The sequence below is a fragment of the Leptonychotes weddellii genome, chromosome 9, assembly GCF_054177405.1.
Source record: "Leptonychotes weddellii isolate Sample4059 chromosome 9, ASM5417740v2, whole genome shotgun sequence".
Taxonomy (NCBI): Eukaryota; Metazoa; Chordata; class Mammalia; order Carnivora; family Phocidae; genus Leptonychotes; species Leptonychotes weddellii.
This window is the reverse complement of record NC_138377.1, coordinates 84103990-84122413: the sequence shown is the minus strand read 5'-3', so window position 1 is coordinate 84122413 and position 18424 is coordinate 84103990. Positions and strand designations below refer to the sequence as shown.

General features: G+C 36.8%; 1 long non-coding RNA gene across 1 annotated transcript in view; it reads right to left on the bottom strand.

Moving 5' to 3' along the window:
- Nucleotides 1-2067: 2067 nt before the first annotated feature.
- LOC145723287 (uncharacterized) overlaps nucleotides 2068-18424 on the bottom strand; it is a 19074-nt gene continuing 2717 nt past the window's right edge. The window contains exons 2-3 of the long non-coding RNA XR_014148216.1: nucleotides 4401-4500; nucleotides 2068-3738 (exon numbers count right to left, since the gene is read on the bottom strand). This is a non-coding gene — a long non-coding RNA (uncharacterized LOC145723287). The remainder of the gene's footprint in view (nucleotides 3739-4400; nucleotides 4501-18424) is intronic.

Sequence of the window (18424 nt, the reverse complement as noted above, 5' to 3'; positions counted from 1 at the left end):
CAGCATAAGTCATAATCTCTGAGTCTTTTCTGTTTTGGGGGCTCCTCCTCCTAGTCATTCTGTTGATGGGTGTTTGAGGGAATGTATAGAGTCCAAATTATTGACCAGAACCCAAGCAAGATGCACCTGTTTTCTTGGGACCTTAGGGTTGCTGGCCTCTTGTTTTCCCAGCCTGTCTTCTGCAGGAGGGGCCTGCCGCACTGTTACTCAGGCAACCCTATTTGGGCGGAGTTGCCCTGAGCCCCTGTGGCAGGGGATGGGCTCAGTGGGAATCAGTCTTTGGGGCTTTTGTTCTCTGGCGCCTTTCCCTGGTGGCTTTCCGCGTCTCTTCTGCAAGTCAGAGCAGAAGAGACCGTTTCCAACCCTCTGCCTCAGAGCAGAGAGACCTCAGTCTGTTCTTCAGTGAGCTCTCCAGGCCACACCGTCTCCGTTTCTGTCCATGCTGCTATAAACTGCAGTGTCCTGGGTTGTGCACCCCTCCGCAGCGCTCCCAGTCCTGCCTCCAGGTCGGGGCATGTCTCTGCCCTTTGTGCTTCTAAAACCACCAGCCGCTCCCAGTGCATGCGAGACTCCACCACTTGGGGTCCTGTCCCGGGAACTGCAGTTTGTGTGTGCGCGACTCCGCCGCTCGGGGTTTCCACCCCGGAGGTTGCAGTTCATTGGTGGGACCCCGGTGCACCGGGTTTCCATCTTGGAGGCTGCAGTTCGTGTGCGCGTGACCCCGCCAGTCTGGTCCTCCACCCCGGGGGCTGCCCTAAAGTCCTTTCCCGACGCTACCGGTCTGCGAGTCTGTGCCCGTCCACAGCTAGCGAGGCTGTCACTCACCAGTGGTGTAGGATCCCCATGGCCAGGCACCCTCCCGCTGCCATTTATCCTCCAATATCTGCCCGCAGAATCACGGCTCTCCGCTTCGTACCTCAAAACCAACCGCCTGCGATATTCTGTTTGTAGAGATCCAGATCTTCTTACATCTCAGGCTGGTTTCGTGGGTGCTCAGAGTGGTCTGGTAGATATCCAGCTCAATTCTGGGGACCAGTTGAAATAGGGTCCCCTACTCCTCTGCCATCTTTCCCCCCTTCACCAGATAAATAAATTCTTACCTCTTGCAGCAGATGCAGAAAAAGCTGAGCACCAGGCCCAGGAATAAATCATAAGAATGGCAGAGCTCCAAAGGAGGTTTAATTCCCAACTTAGGCAGGTTGGCTATTCCAAGGTCAGGGCCTAAATTGGGGGAAAAAAATGGGACTGTGAGTCATGAGACGGGGACATCTGGATTAATTCACTTGAAACTCTTGAATCTTCATATTCCCCTGAACTCTCTGAGACTGCAAAGGTGGCCCACTCCCTATTAGCAGCTAGTATTCTATCCTTGTTTGAAGACAATGCAGAGGTCTCTAACCTGCAGGAAAATCTGTGCATTCTTCATAAAGACCTACCACAAACACTTTCATGAGCTTTCAGATCAATAATTAGGGTAAAGTCATGACGTAATCCAGCTGAGTAAATGTGGGGTCTGTTGAGAGGAAAGTGACTACATGTTGAAGAAACTGTAGGACCTCACCAACATATATGCACTCATATGTACTCAGGAATTGAGAGAGTACTTATTAACTGGAATCTGTCAGTACTGGATCAATGCGGAGGTGTAGGAAGTTAAATAGGAAAGAATGTATTGCTATGGAAGCATTCTCTTATGATACTGAATTTATCACCTGGCAGGGACCACAGAAGATAGTATAACACAGAACTATAGTTGTTCTTGTAAACTTGGAAAAAATTATAGTCGGCACTAAGTAGAAATAATATGGCAAATAGTAGAGGAAGGGATCATAAGTCTCAGAGAAGTGCATGTTCTAGAGTGGCTATACTACATAAAGTAAAAAAAACTCATCAGCCAAAAATGTTCCATGGGAGGACACAACATTTATTTTTTTTTATGTTATGTTAATCATCATACATTACATCATTAGTTTTTGAAGTAGTGTTCCATGATTCATTGCTTGCATGTAACACCCAGTGATCTATGCAGAACGTGCCCTCTTTAATACCCAACCCCAGGCTAACCCATCCTCCCACCCCTCCCCTTTAGAACCCTCAGTTTGTTTTTCAGAGTCCATTGTCTCTCATGGTTCAGGACACATCATTTAACAGTAAGTTTCTCAGTGGCATCACTGAACATCTCAGTGATAGTTACCCTCTATAGGCTAGGAATGTTACAGAACTAGGTTCTTAAAACAATAGCAATGTTAGGATCACAGAACAAATGAAGTTAGGTAGTAGCATTTAACTATCAGAAAACACAGTAGGTACAATTATCATAATAAGCTGCAATGTTGGAATGGCAGCCATGAGGCAACTTAGAGCTAAAGAAATGGTTAGAATGCAGTTCCTAGAGGTAAAAATAGATGCACACTCCTCCACAGATAATGTTTAATTTAGAAAAGCCAAAGAAACCATGGCTAGATGATCAGGAGATTGAGGACAGCCTTGCCAATAAAAAGATAAATCTCCTACACAGTTTCTGGACCTGAACCAATACTCAAATCCAGAACCTATTGACTGAAGGAGAGACCAGGTCTCAATGAGGTTTGGACCTCAGTACACCACAACAAATGAATATGATAATAATTCCCACAGACCTTCACCAAGGTACCTACTTGTATAATCATATTCTAGGGAATAGATTATCCAAATATTCTGAGGACTGTGAGACATAAGTCTGAGTTGACACTGATACTAAGTGACCTGAACACCATTATAACTTTCTTTTAGAGTAGGGGCATATAAGAACAGATATTAAATGTAGTCTTAGCTCAGATATGACTCTCAATGATCCACTGAGTCTGTGGACTCACCCACCGATAATTTTTTCAGTCTTTAAATGTGTAATTGGAATGAATATATGTGGTAGTTGGCAGAACCTCCACATTGGTTCCTTGGCCTGTGGGATAAGAGATATAATGGAGAAGGCCAAGAAAGTAAATAAAAAACATTATCACACTCTAGGGAATGAAGAGATCAGTACTACACATAAAGATTTAAGTGATGCAGGGTCATGGTCTCCATCATATTCATATTAATTCATCTCCTTTAGTTTACCAGATTTGCCCCTACAAAAGCCAAATAGATCCTAGAAGATGAAAGTGGACTACCATAAACTCAACAAAGTAGTCACCCCAATTGCAGTTGGTTCACAGATGTGATATCTTTGCTAGAGCAGATTAACATAGCCTCAGATATGGTATATGGTCATTGAACTGGCAAATTTAATCTTTTCTATACTATCAGGAAAATAGTTCAGAAGTGGATCACATTCAAGTGGGACAGACAAGAATATATAATCTTGCCCAGGAACTATGTTAATTCTCCCACTGGGACCTAGACCATCTGAGTAGTCAGAAGAACATTTGACCACCACATTGATATCCTGTTAATTGGATCCAGTGAGTAAAAGTTGGCAGGAAGGTGAACAAGAAGAACTTAATAAGACATATGAGCTCTAGAGGAAAATTAATCCTATGATGATTCAGAATTCCACAACAGTGTAGCTTTTCAGAGTAAGTGGTCTAGAGCATACCCGGATATCCTCTCCAAAATAAAAAATAAGTCATTGTCTCAAAATGTAGTAGCCTCTGCAGGTTCTGGAAGTAACATAAACCATACTTGGGAATATTCCTATAGCCCATACACTGGTAATATCAAAGGTTGACATGGTTCACACACTATGGACAGAGACATCTGTGGTAAAAAAAAAAAAAAAAAAAGTCACTTCGTGGAATTATGGTCAAACTCAATAGGAGAATCACAATATTGACTCCCTGATTCTGGAGAAAGTTCATGCCATCTGCAGTAGAGACCTATGCACTATTCAAAAAAATATTTCCCAATCTGCAACTGGGCCCAAATACATGCAGAGCACTTGAATATGTGGCATCAACTGACCATGCTGCTAGAACGATTTATCATGAGCTTAGTTCTGTTTGACTCACCAAATCCTAAGATTGGATGGACCCAATAGCAATTCACTATAAAATGGAAATGGTATACCTGGCATTATCAGGCATGAACAGTGTCACAGGGCACAAGTAAGCTGCACGAATGTGCAGTATAGATCTTTGTCATCCACTACTATTGCACCAATGCCTCTTCCTCAGAGTACGTGTGTGTGTGTGTGTGTGTATGCATGTGCACATGTGGAAGATATCCCATAAGGACAACTAAGGGAAGAAGAAAACAATCTGAGCTTAGTGTATGGATGAGTTGTCTCGGCATGTGGGGGTCTCAATATGGGTGGGAAGTCCATGAAAATGGACTACTGCTACATAGTCCCACTTAATATGGCACTGAGTGACAGCTGTGAAGGAAAATCCTCCCAATGGGCAGAATTTGAGGTAGGTTACCTGATCATCCACTTTGTGTGGAAAGAGAAGTGGCCCATGGTAAGAATATATGTGGACTCATGAGCAATGGTGAATATCACTTGGATAATTTCTCAGGAGCCTGCAAAAAGAAAAATTGGAATATCAAAATCAAAAAGAGCCAGGAAGGAAGCATGCAGATAGATTTAAGGAAAAGGACACAAAATGTGAAAACTGTTGTTTTGCACATTGATGCCCACCAGAGAGCATCTGCCATGAAACAAGCAATAAATAACCAAGTAAATAAAGAGAAGTAATCTACCTGATAAAGATTTCAAAGCACTGGTAATAAAAAATGCTTGCCAAACTGGGGAGCAGAATGAATGAACACAGTAAAAACTTCAACAAAGACATACAAAATATAAGAAAGTACCAAACAGAATTCACAGAGCTGAAGAATAATGACTGTACTTAAAAACACACTAGAAGGATTCTGGAGTAGATTAGATGAAAGAGAAGAAAGGATAAGTCAGCTTAAAGATGGCACAGTGGAACTCCCACAATCAAAGCAGAAAAAAGAAAAAAAAAGAATGAAAAATTGTGAAGATAGTTTAAGAAACTTATAAAACATCAAATAGACTAACATTCTCATTATATGGCTCCCAGAGGAAGAGAGAGCAAAAAGGGTAGAAATCTTATTTGAAGAAATATTGGTTGAAAACTTCCCTAACCTGGGGAAAAAAATAGACACCCAGATCCAGAAAGCCCAGAGAGTTGCAAATGAGACAAAACAGAGGCACACAACATGACATATTATAATTAACATGTCAAAAGTTAAAGACAAGGAGAGATTATTAAAAGCAGCAAGAGGGGGAAAAAATCTTGTTATATATGAAGAAAGTCCCAAAAGACCATCAGCAGAATTTTCAGCAGAAACTTTGCAGGCTAGAAGAGAGAAGCACAATATATTTGAAGGGCTGAAAGGGAAAGAAGGAAAAAAAAAAAGCCCTGCCAACTAAGAATACTCTATTCAGCGAGATTATCATTCAGAATTAAAAGGGAAATAAAGTGTCCAGACAAACAAAAGCTAAAGGAATTCATCACATTAAACTGGCCTTAATAGAAGTGTTAAAGGGACTTCTTTAAGCAAAAGAAATGGCACTAATTAATGACAAGAAAACATACAAAAGTAAAAATCTCACTGGTAAAGATAAATTTATGGTAAAGGTAGTGAATTAATCATTTATAAAGCTAGTATGAAGGTTAAAAGATAAAAGTAATAAAATTAAGTAAAGCTACAATGATTAGTTAGGGGATACATAAAAAAAAGATACTGAATGTGACATCAAAAACATAAGTCATGGGAAGGGGATTAAAAATGGAGAGTTTTGGAATGAGTTCAAACTCAAGTTGCAGTCAACTTAAAATCACCTATTATACATATAGGATGTTATATTTGAACTTCAAGGTAACCACAAGGCAAAACCTATAGTAGATTCACAACAGAAAATGAGAAAGGAATCTAACATAACACTAAAGAAAATCATCAAACTTCAAGAGAAGAAAAAAGGAACAGAGAGAAACTACAAAAACAGCCAGAAAACAATTAACACAACGACAGTAAGTACAAACCTATCAATTATTACTTTAAATGTAAATGGACTAAATTCTCCAATCAAAAGACATAGAATGGCTGAATGGATTTTTTTTTTAAAAGTTCATTTATATGCTGCCTACAGAGACTCGCTTCAGATATAAGAACATACACAGACTGAAAGTGAAGAGATAGAAAAAGATATCCCATGCTAATAGAAATGAAAAGAAATCTGGTTGTAGCTATACTTGTATTAGACAAAATAGTATTTAAAACAAAGATTGTAGTAAGACACAAAGATGGGCATTAGGCATTACAGAATTATAAAAAAGTCAAACCAACAAGAAGATGCAACATTTGTAAATATATATGGCATAAAAATACCTAACATAAAACATCCAACATAGGGGCGCCTGGGTGGCTCAGTCGTTAAGCGCCTGCCTTCAGCTCAGGTCATGATCCCAGGGTCCCCTGATCATCGGGCTCTCTCCCACTCCCTCTGTCTGCCGCTTCCCCTGCTTGTGCTCTCTCTCTCTCTGTGTCAAATAAATAAAAATAAAAATCTTTAAAAAAAACCACCCAACATAAAAACACCTAAATATATAAAGCAAATATCAACAGACGTAAAGAGAGACAATGATAGCAATACAGTAACAGTAGGGGACATTAACACCCCATTTACATCAATGGATAGATCATCCAGACAAAAAGCAATAAAGAAATATTGGCCTTAAACAACACATTAGACGAGACAGACATAACAGATATGTACAGAAGATTTCCTCCAAAAGCAGCAGAATACATGTTCTTTTCAAGTGTCCATGAAATATTCTCTAGGATAGGTCACATATTAAGAAACAAAACAAGTTTTGGGGCGCCTGGGTGGCTCAGATGGTTAAGCATCTGCCTTAGGCTCAGGTCATGATCTCAGGGTCCTGGGATCGAGCCCCGCATTGGGCTCCCTGCTCTGCGGGAAGCCTGCTTCTCCCTCTCCTTCTACTGCTCCCCCTGCTTGTGTTCTCTCGCTCTCTCTGTCAAATAAATAAATAAAATATTTGAAAAAAAAAGAAACAAAACAAGTTTCAATAAATTTAAGAAGACTGAAATCATATCAAGCATCTTTCCTGGCCATAAAGGTACAAAGTTTGAAATCAGTTACAGGAAGAAAACTGGAAATAGCACAAATATGTGGATGTTAAACAGCATGCTATTTAACAACCCATTGAGTCAATAAAGAAGTCAAAGGGAAAAAATTTTAAAAATATCTAGAGACAAATTAAAATGGAGATAAAAGATACCAAAATCTATGGAATGCAACAAAAAATGGTGTAAGAGGTAAGGTCATAACAGTACAGGCCTACCCACCCCCCCCAAAAAAAAGAAGAAGAAAAATCTCAAATAAACAATCTAACTTTACACCTAAGGGAACTAGAAAAATAAGAACCAAAAAAAGCGCATGGTTAGTAGAAGGAAATAAATAATGAAGATCAGAGTAGAAATAAATAAAATAAAATAAAATAGAAAAGATCAATAAAACTAAAACTGGTTCTTTGAAAAGATAAGCAAAATTGACAAACCTTTAGCTAGTCTCACCAAGAAAAAAAAAAGGGCTCAAAAAAATAAAATAATAAAATCAGAAATGAAAGAGAAGTTACAAGTGATACCACAGAAATGCAAAGGATCATTTAAGAGATGATCAACAATTATATGCCAAAAAATTGGACAATCTAGAAGAAATACATAAATTCTTACAATCATATAATATTCTAAGACAATCAGGAAGAAATAAAAAGTTTGAATAGACCAATACTAGTAAGGAGACTGAACGGCTTTACTGGTGAATTCTACCAAATACTTTAATATCTATGCTTCCCAAAATTCCAAAAAATTGGAGGGAACATGTTCAAACTCATTTTACAAGGCCAGCATTACTCTAATATCAAAAGCAGACAAGGACATCACACACTCATAAAAAATTACAGGACGACATCCCTGATGAACATAGATGCAAATATCTCAACAAAATATTAGCAAACTGAATTCAACAATACATTAAAAGGATCACATACTATGACCAAGTGAGATTTATTCTAGGGATGCAAGGATGATTCAACATCTGCAAATCATTCAACATGATATACCATATTAACAAAATGAAGGATAAAAATTATATGATCATCTCAGTAGATGTATAAAATGCATTTGACAAAATTCCACATCCATTCATGGTAACAATTCTCAACAAAGTGTAGATGGAATATACCTCAACATAATAACAATGATGACAGGAACAAGACAAGGATGCCCACTTTCCCCACTTTTATTCAACATAGTATTGGAAGTCCTTGCCAGAGCAATTAGGCAAGGGAAAAAAAAGCATCCAAATTGAAAACAAAGAAATAAAACCGTCACTTTGTGAATGACATTATTTTATATAAAGAAAACCCTAAGGACACCACACACACACACATACACACACATAAAACTGTTAGCATAAATAAATTCAGTAAAGTGGCAGGGTACAAAATCAATATACAAAAATCATTTGTGTATCTATACACTAGCAACAAACTATTAGAAAGAGAAATTAAGAAAACAATCTCATTTATAACTGCATCAAAAAGAATAAACTACCTAGGAATAAACAACCAAAGAGGTGAAAGACATGTACCCTGAAAACTGAAAGTCACTGATGAAAGAAATTGAAGAAGACACAAATAAATAGAAAGATATTCCATGTTCATGGCTTGGAATAATTAATGTAACTAAAATGTCTATATTATCTAAAGAAATATACAAATTTAATGCAATCCCTATCAAAATTCCAATGGCATTTTTCATAGAGCTACCCTAAAATTTGTATAGAACCACAAAAGACCCAAATAGTCAAAGAAATCTTGACAAAAATACAGAGCTGCAGGCATCATGATCTCTGATTTAAACTATATTACAAAGCAAGAGTAATCAAGACAATATAAAATCAGACACATAGATCAATAAAACAGATCAGAGAGCCCAGAAATAAGCCCACACATATATGATCAACTAGTTTACAACAAAAAAGGCAAAAATATACAGTGGTAAAAGGACGGTCTCTTCAATAAATGGTGCTGAGAAAACTGGACAGCCACATATAAAAGATTGAAACTAGGGGCACCTGGGTGGCTCAGTTGGTTAAGCAATTGCCTTTGGCTCAGGTCATGATCCCAGCGTCCTGGGATAGAGTCCTGCATCAGGCTCCCTGCTCAGGGGGAGCCTGCTTCTCCCTCTCCAACTCCCCCTGCTTGTGCACTTGCTCAGTCTCCCTCTCTCTGTCAAATAAATAAATAAAATATTTTTTTAAAAAGATTGAAACTATACCACTATCTTATACCATACATAAAAATTAATTCAAAATGGTTAAAGACTTGAATGTAAGGCCTGAAGCCATAAAACACCCTAGAAGAAAACATGGGTGGTAACTTACTTGACATTGGTCTTGGTGATGAATATTTGGATTTGACAACAAAAGTAAAGGCAACAAAAGCAAAAATAAACAAGTGGGAATACATCAAATTAAAATGCTTCTGCACAGCAAAGGAAACCATCAAGAAAATGAAAAGACAACCTACTGAATGGGAGAATATATTTGCCAAACATATATCTGATAAAAGAATAATATCCAAACTATATAAAAAACTCATAAAACTCTATAGCAAAAATACCAATTTAATTACCTCACACTTGTTAGAATGGCTATCATCAAAAAGACAACAACAAAAAATGCTGGTGAGGATGTGGAAAAAAGAGGACCCTAGCACACTGTTGGTAGGAATGTAAACTGGTGTAGCCACTGTGGAAAACAGTATGGAGGATACTCAAAAAATTAACAGTAGAACTACCATATGGTCCAACATACTCACTTCTGAGTACTTATCCAAAAATAAAAAATAAAAGAAACACTAATTAAAAAAATATGTACCCCTATCTTTATCACATTATTTATAATAGACAAGATGTGGAAATAAGCTAAGTGTCTACCAATGGATGAATGGCTAAAGATTTGTGTATGCACACAATGTAATATGACTCAGCCATAAGAAAAAAATGAAATCTTGCCATTTGCAACAACACGGATGGACCTTGGGGGGATTATTCTAAGTGAAATAGGTCAGACAGACAAAGACAAATACTATATGATTTCACTTTTATGTGGAATCTAAAAACCAAAACAAATGAATGAACAAAACCGAACTCATAGATACAAAAAAAACCCAAATTGGTGGTTCCCAGAAGGGAGTGGGGTTGGGAGGATGAGCACAACAGGTGAAAGGGGTCAGGAAGTTCAAACTTTCAGTTATAAATCAAAGGTTTCCTAGCATCTAATGATGCACTCAGCTAGCTGCTCTGAGACTTGTAGCTGAGGGGCACAGAAATGCCTAACCCTTATAAAACAAAGTTTGTGAAGTAAATAAATTTTGTTCCCAACAACCTGACCTGTTCTCTGTTCATCTTTTCTGTTCCACCTAAGGATTCCTTTCTCTGCCTCAGGTGTCCAATTACTCAGGTCTTACCTTACCTACCACAACTTTCAGGAAAGAACCTGATGGCTGTAGATGTTAATAACTAGTGCAGCCTAACTTATTTACTTTTCTGGGATATTTGGAAGAATGTTAGAGTACCCGTTAAAGCATCAGTATTCTGGGCGGGGGGGCAGGTAGAAAAATAGAGTTATTTTTGTTATTTGCAAACGTGAGAACTTCTTGGCCCTGAAATCTTACCAAATAAACAAAAACTTCTTTCCTACTTCCAACACACCTAGCTTATTTTTCTTTAAACTATTTTTTTCATTCTCTATAGGTTCAAACTTTACTAGTAGTAAAAATTAAATTCACTTACACAATAAATGAAACTGCAAAGAAAATGTATAATGTTTGGAAGGGAGTATGAGGTAGGAAGAATGTTTACATCTACTGCTACTCAAACTTTTTAAAAAATAAAAGATTTAAAAATTTTATCATGTAACACTTAGGTATGATTCTACTATGTCCTTTATACACAGATATGAATAAGCCAATTGAAGCTAGAATTGTGTCACCAGTTTTTTGGCCAGCAGAGAGCAAGACAGTCCCCTACACTCCTGTTCTGTGTTCAATCTTCCTAATCTTTTGCTGCATTCTCTTGAAAGTGTTGTAATCATTTATTCTTTATTTATGGTCCCTCTTTCATAGATGACCTTGTGGATACGTGGGATAATTATCTGCATGTTTGAAATAATTTGAAGAGTTCCAAATAAGTAAGGGAATGAGACACAAAACATGTGTGTTTTAATAGGGAGAAGAATCTACACACACACACACACACACACACACATACACACTCCAGGATGGGAAATTCGGTTAAAGTGAGGAAACAGATACTCATAGGTTTCATGGCTTATTTACCTTTTGGGCAAGCTGGCCTATTCTCCCTTTACAAGCTCTCCCCCATGGAAGTAACCTTTACCTCATTTTCCTGCTTAGGGATAGTAGACAGGATCACTGAAAGAAATGGGAATATAATCAGACTTTTCAGCCCAATTCTTCCTCTGATTTCCATATAATGTCAGTGCCACAACTGAGATGCAGGCCTATTGCAGTGTTACATGTCAGCACCTAGGAGAGGGCTTTTTAACTGTGGAAGACAGAATGATCATGTTGTCCATTGTTTTAAAAAAAAAATTCAATTATGAATCAGTATAAGCAAGTTTACATTCAAAAAATAGGTAACTCAATGGAGTGATACTTGCTTTACAAAAGTATTTAGCAAGTTTTCCAGGAAATAAAAGCCAGTTCTCTAGAGAATTTAACATTGATATTAGCTTGCAGATATTTTGGAAACACAGATGGTGTATAAATTAAGAAATACCTGAACACATAATCAGAAGTAATCTTCCCTCTGGTTTGTATTTGGCTGTGTTTGTAATAGCAAAGGAAAAAAAACAAACAGGTTCTACATGGCATAGTAAGCAAAACACAAGATCCTATATTAGCCAAAGAAGAAACCTATAGATTTAATGGCATAAGGAATTACAGTTTTAATTTAAGACCTTTGTCCTGCCTTGGTGTCTTTAGGAATTGTTTGGACTAATGTTTTATTTCTTTGTCTTTTCTATTTTTATCTCTGAATCTTCTACGAGGCTGTTATTTCAGGCAGAAACCAAGAGAGATGGCTTAATATTTTTTTAACAATTAAGCAGTACTTATTAATCAGAATTTGTTGACAGTTTTCCAAGATTGTAATTGAGGTTACATAACCTTGCCTTCATTGATAAATGCAAATTGAGCCATAGTGTTCAGCTGAGAAATATCTGATCACAATTTGGAGGGATGTATTTATTTAACATCCAGAATATTGAACCATATGCTGACATTAGAGAAACAGCTCAGTTTACTCTGTAATGTTCTCATTTACACCAAGCATGTTATGTTTCTGTTTTCTCTCCCTAGTAAGGCTGTAAGCCTCACCTTTGAAAGACAGTTCTGTGTAACCCTGGTACCTCCACAGTGATCTACACAGACTAGGTTACTAGTGAAGTTGAAGTGAAAGATATATTCAGGAGAAATCTAACTAGCTATACATTTGAATTTGAATTTAAAAACTTTAAAAAATACTGACAGTATGGATGTATCAATATTTTATTCATTTACTCAATAATATTTATTGAGCACCAGGTAGGTGTGACTTATACTAGGTTTGGGGGATACAATGGTGAGCAAACAGCAATAGCTTCTGCCCTCTGTAAGATCAATAGAAACAGAGAAAGTTATTTAAACAAGCAATTTCAATAAATAATAGTATTTTCCTTCCAATTATTTCCATCAAAAAGTGACTCCTTGATGCATACCCTATAAAATTCAGACCTACCAACAGCCCTCCTCCTCACTATATATTCTCTGCTCTCCCAAGACATGTCTTTACCTCTTTGCTTAAAGAGAATGTACTTTCATTTCCTCTTCCCCAGACCATCACTGTTGCAATGTGGAATATTATAATTCATTCCTTCCATTTATAGTTCATATTTAGCCCACATTCACATTCACTACTTTGGCAACACCCCCTTAATCCACTTCTTATATAATAATTTGTGTTCATGTTTCCCTCTCCCAATAGATACAAGAGCTTTTGATGGCAGGTGTCCTTTTTTATTCTTTTCCTCATTCTTTCTATAGAGCCTAGCCAAGTCCCCAAAGGCTTCTTACATGTCAACAAAAACAGCTTCCTGCTCTCCACCCACAACTTTATTTCCTTTTGCCCCACAAGGATTCCCTCTGCCTGGAATATTCTCTCTGACCAATCATCATAGTCTCTACCATTCTGTCTTCTTCAAAATATCAATAAAAACTCTTTTAAGCATTATATTTTGTTATTAATAATGCCAAACACAGGAATTTGTTGTATTGTATCCATCAGAATCATTCTAATTTGCCAGGTTTTTTTTTCTCTTCAGCTAATATATGTAAGCATTCCACCAGTTTGGCAGTGAGAACAATGGCACATCTCTTGCTTTCACAGAACTCACAATCTAGTGAAGAATAGAAAAGAAGACAGGTACAGGCACTACCAGTTAAGACCAGACTAGACGGTGAGGGAGATGGGCATCAAGAAAGCCAAACCCTTTGGCCTCTGCACAGGCAACCACACATTAAAGCCACACAGACACGTCTTGTCTAAAATTGAACTTGCTTCGCTTCTCCTGCAAAAGCTGCTTACAGCTCTGTAATTAACCCAGAAGGAATCCCCTAGACTCCAAATGTTTTATAGCTTGTCTAATTAGGACAAAGGCAGCAGCTCCAGAAGCAGGATATACACCTCCCAGTCAGAATGGTACAGGAGATGTTCCTCAGGCAGCCTAAGGCATACAGCAAGAACAGAAAATATAAACAGTCATTTTGGCATGCTGGTATTTCTGAAACATGAATTTTGCAGATATGTTTCAAATCCAAGCTTGATTTTCTCCTATTGTTTGTGACACTTTGGCCCCACCTTATGTAGCCATTTGCTGAGGCTTCAGGACCTTCAGATGAATTTCAGTAGTGATCTAAATAAAATGTAATTAATATAAACCTGCTAATATTCAGAAATACTAAAAATGTACTGCTTTCATGCATAGAGCTGATATTCAAGTTTCCCTCCAGTAGAATTCTGGCTTTGAATTGCTTATCTGGGAAGAGAGATGGATTTTGCATAACATTAATTCCTTTTCCATTCCTCTTTAGACCAAGTGTTTTCCTCTTACAATATGATGTGTTAGGAGCCAGTCTGTGATCCTGGTACAGAATATTTCCCTTATCACTAATAATCAATCCATATAAGAGTTAACTTACTTTCCAAAAGTTATTTCTACTATGTCTCAAAACAAATTAGAATTCTAATTACCCAGCTACCTCTCATCATTAACATTGTGTTATTTAAATATGAAATGCCTATTTATCCTAAATATCTACTTACCAAATAATTAGAAAATATTAAATAAAGATCAATTATGCTAAGCATAACTTAATATTTTATAACGTGAAAAGTGCTAAGGGGAAGCCTTGGAAATCTTCCAAGCCATCATAATGAAAATATAACATTGTACAGTATTGCAGACATAAGATGACATCTTAATCTTTAAGTAGTATCATCACCTACAAATATCTACTACATTTATTCTTGTTCCAAAGTTACTGGCACAAATTAGTTAATTGTTCACTGATGTTTTAATTCTTCATAAATAAGAATTCACAGTATCTCTCCATGAGATTTCAAATTGCTTGGTTTTTTCATTCATTAATATTTACAGACATATAGTAACAAATTTATTTGCATAAAAATATGAACAGGCTTTACTTTTTGGTCCATTTCCAACTGGTATTAAGTAGTACAGTAAATTATCTTCTACGAGTTTCAGGTAACCAAACTAAGAGACTGAGTTCACAGAAAAATGGAGACAATATGTGGATTAACTGAGAAATAGTTGAAAAAACAGACATCCAGAAACTGTAACTACTATGATATGTATCTTCTTGGTGCTCCTATAATTTTTTTTAAAAAACCCTATCTAGAGTTTATAATTCTAATTTAACATTTGAAATTTGTTTCACATCTTGTGAACTTTATCAAATTTTCTGCATTCTAAGAAACATTTTCATTCTCGTGGAAGGAAGCTCTATATTCCAAACACAACAATCAGCAAATAGTATCTTTCAGTATCTTTCAAACAATCAGCAAATAGTATCTGAAGTGCAGGCAAATGGAACCAACTAAGAGAAATTCATCAAGGCTTATAGTGTCAAGTACATTAAGAGAAAGTTAACAAGGAACACTAGAACTCACAAAGAACACTTACAAAGTTAGGCTCAAGTTTTCTTTCAATTGGTTCTAGAGTTCACCATACTTTGCCTCTAATAGGCAGCCTCTTTCCTTACCATCATTACTGAGAAATTTAAAGATTTCAAGTTCAACCAAGGAATGAAGGCAGATTTTTGCTCAGACTCCTCGTACACTGTTTTCTGGGAAATTTTCCTCCAAAATGAAATACTGCAAATGAAAGCACCTGTCTATAATTAACCACATTGCCTCCTATGTCAGAATTAACAGATGCTCTTAGAATTCCTTTTGAAAACTTAGAAAACACCTTTGGAAATTCCCTGGATTTCATTCCATAATCGTGGCTATTGCTGAATCCTTTGGAAACTAGAACCACAAAGCAGGAACCAGGATGATAAAAACCAATAAAGTGGACACAAGTTGGATGTGTTGCAGTGGTAAGTAGGGGAGTCACAGACCACATTCTAGATTATCAGGGAAGATTTAGATCAAAGGGAGGGAGGATATGGGACCCAGAGCTCATGAGGGAAGTATTGTTACTGGAAACACCAAAGAACGGGAAGACATACACCAGACCAAACTGACATGGATCTATAATGTGACATGGTTCTGACCTAGGTAAAATCAGGCAGGCATCTCCCCTGTTATTAATTATTCACCTTTCACCTCTCTTGAAGCTACACTTCTTCCTTTTAGTGGTTCTGTTCATGAGCTACATGGGCACTAGATCTTGACATTTGCTGTAGTGCTACTGAGAGCCTCCTGAAGAATGAGAATAAATCAGGGGTCCCTGGTCATACTCTAATCTCTCTGCTTGTTCCCAGAAGCATTCTGCAGTGGCAGACGCTTCACAAAACCCCTATCAGCCGTAATACTGAAAGTCATTAAGATTTGCTGCTTCATAATTCTATGAAAACACACATAAGAATATTGGAATTTCAAGGCCTTTGATTTCATCAAAAATAGGGTGTTCAAAGCTATTCCAATTTGTTCTAAATGTAGTTGCTAAGGTAATTACTGTCTTAGGTCACAGTAGAGGCTTATGTTTTTCCTTCTGACATTTTTTATTTTTGTTATTTCTTACTTTGTATACTAGTCTCTCTCCTTCCCTTACTAGTCTCTCCTCTAATAACTAATAATATTAGAGAGTTCACATTAAATATAAAAATAGATTTACTGAGCACTCACCTTCTATACATAAAGTAGTGATGAATATGAACATAACTATAATTAATGATAGCTAGTATTCTTTAGGCACTTTATATTATTTTATTTAATTCTCACAAAAACTCTTTGAAGCAATGCTCTTCATGGTACCATTATTTTCTGATTGAGAAGTTAAGACGCAGAAATTTTGAGTAACTCGCCAAAGTTTACTCAGATCATGTACTTAATTGGTTTATAGTATTGCTAGAACATTTTTTAACATCATGTGGAATAATAAATGTCTAAACTGTAGGTCGAGACCAAAAGAGAAATCTCATAGGAAAGCATATGATGCATTAACATATGAATTCTGCAAATAATTCAGTACTATAGCATTGTATAAAATTTCAGTATTTGGAAACTGTGAGTAATCTATTTAATCAGGTCAGAGACTGGGTAAGGAACTGAAAGAAAGTAAAGCTGGAAAGGCAGTCTGGAATCTGGTTGTAAAAAGAGTTGTTTTTTTTTCTTTTTCACCCTAAGTAGTTTAAGATCCTATATACAATGTGGTGTCCTTTAAAGTTCTTGAACAGAGAGTGACATGTGCCATGATCAAGGCATTTTTTAGGACAATGAATCTGGCAGTAGTATGCAGAACAGATGCTCGGAGGAGAGGCTCATAAAGATAGAACAATTGTAAGATCGAAGTAGTATTTTACTCATAAAGAGATAAGAACTTGAACTAAGGTGGCACAATAGGAGGAGGAAAGAAGGCATGGCTGGAAATGAATGTATCAAAGAGAAAACAAGATTTGGTAATTGAATATGGGTCATGAGGAAGAACAAGGCAGTACAAATAAATGACAAGATTTGAGCCTGGGAGACAGGAAATCAGGAAAAGAAGCACTTTTGAGGAAACTAGAAGAAGGTTTGAATCTCTTCACTTTGGTGAGACATAGAATGCAAATCCCCTTAATGAGGTATTATAGGCCACTAAAGAAATTCAGTTCATCAGAACAAAGAATAGACAGAGGATCAAAAGAATGCCCCTACTCAAGGCTAAATAGAGGAAAACAGCAACTGAGGTATGCATTTATTGTAATTTTTTGTATTTATTTATCAAGCTTTATTTATGTCTTATTTACGATAAAAAAAAAAAAAAGATGTTCTTCACCTACTGTCCAGTAACATTGTGATGATTTATTGGGTAATTTAGCATGATCTTCTAATCCTATCAATCACTTTCCAAGAAGTAACTAGAATTAAATTTTAATTTTTACATACTGGAAGTTAATCTACATATTTGGTCTCTTGTCCATCAACCTTCTTTGAAATTAAAAAGGAAATGGGAGAGCCCTGCAATCCCTTCTAGGATGTTCTTACAAGTGTGTTCATCCAGAGGGAAAGACAGCTGAAAGGAGAGAAAACAAATTCACTCAAATGACTGAGTATACACATACACTTTAATTTTAAAAACTCTCAGAAAAATTGTTTTACAAATGACTCTAATAAAGTGAGCAGCTAAGTACCTGAATACCATTTGTTTCTAGTAATGAAATGATAGCACTTCAACATCTATCAAAGTTGCAGCAAATATTTTATGACTCACAACTAACTATAGGGCTGTATACAAAATATGCAGTTTCATGGAAATGATTAACCAATACTTATCATTGCCCCGTTATGTGAAGGAAAACAAGCTGACAAATTTTGTAAGAGTCCTAAAAGGATTAACACTGCTTCTTCAGTTTCTCAGGCAGGAACTGAGATTTATAAACCTCTAGCCTCGGAAGAACAAACCAGAATCAAGTAATTCTGTAGCTACCTTTCAGAAAGAGTCAACTCCATGGAGTCTGAATTATGTAGATTTTATAGAATTTCTGAGTCTGCGAACTGAGTCTTCATGAGCATCAAAGTCTTTTACAGATGAGAAAACCAATGCTTAGAAAACGACAGCCCCAGTTTACCCAGTCAGTTGGAAAATGAACCAGGATTC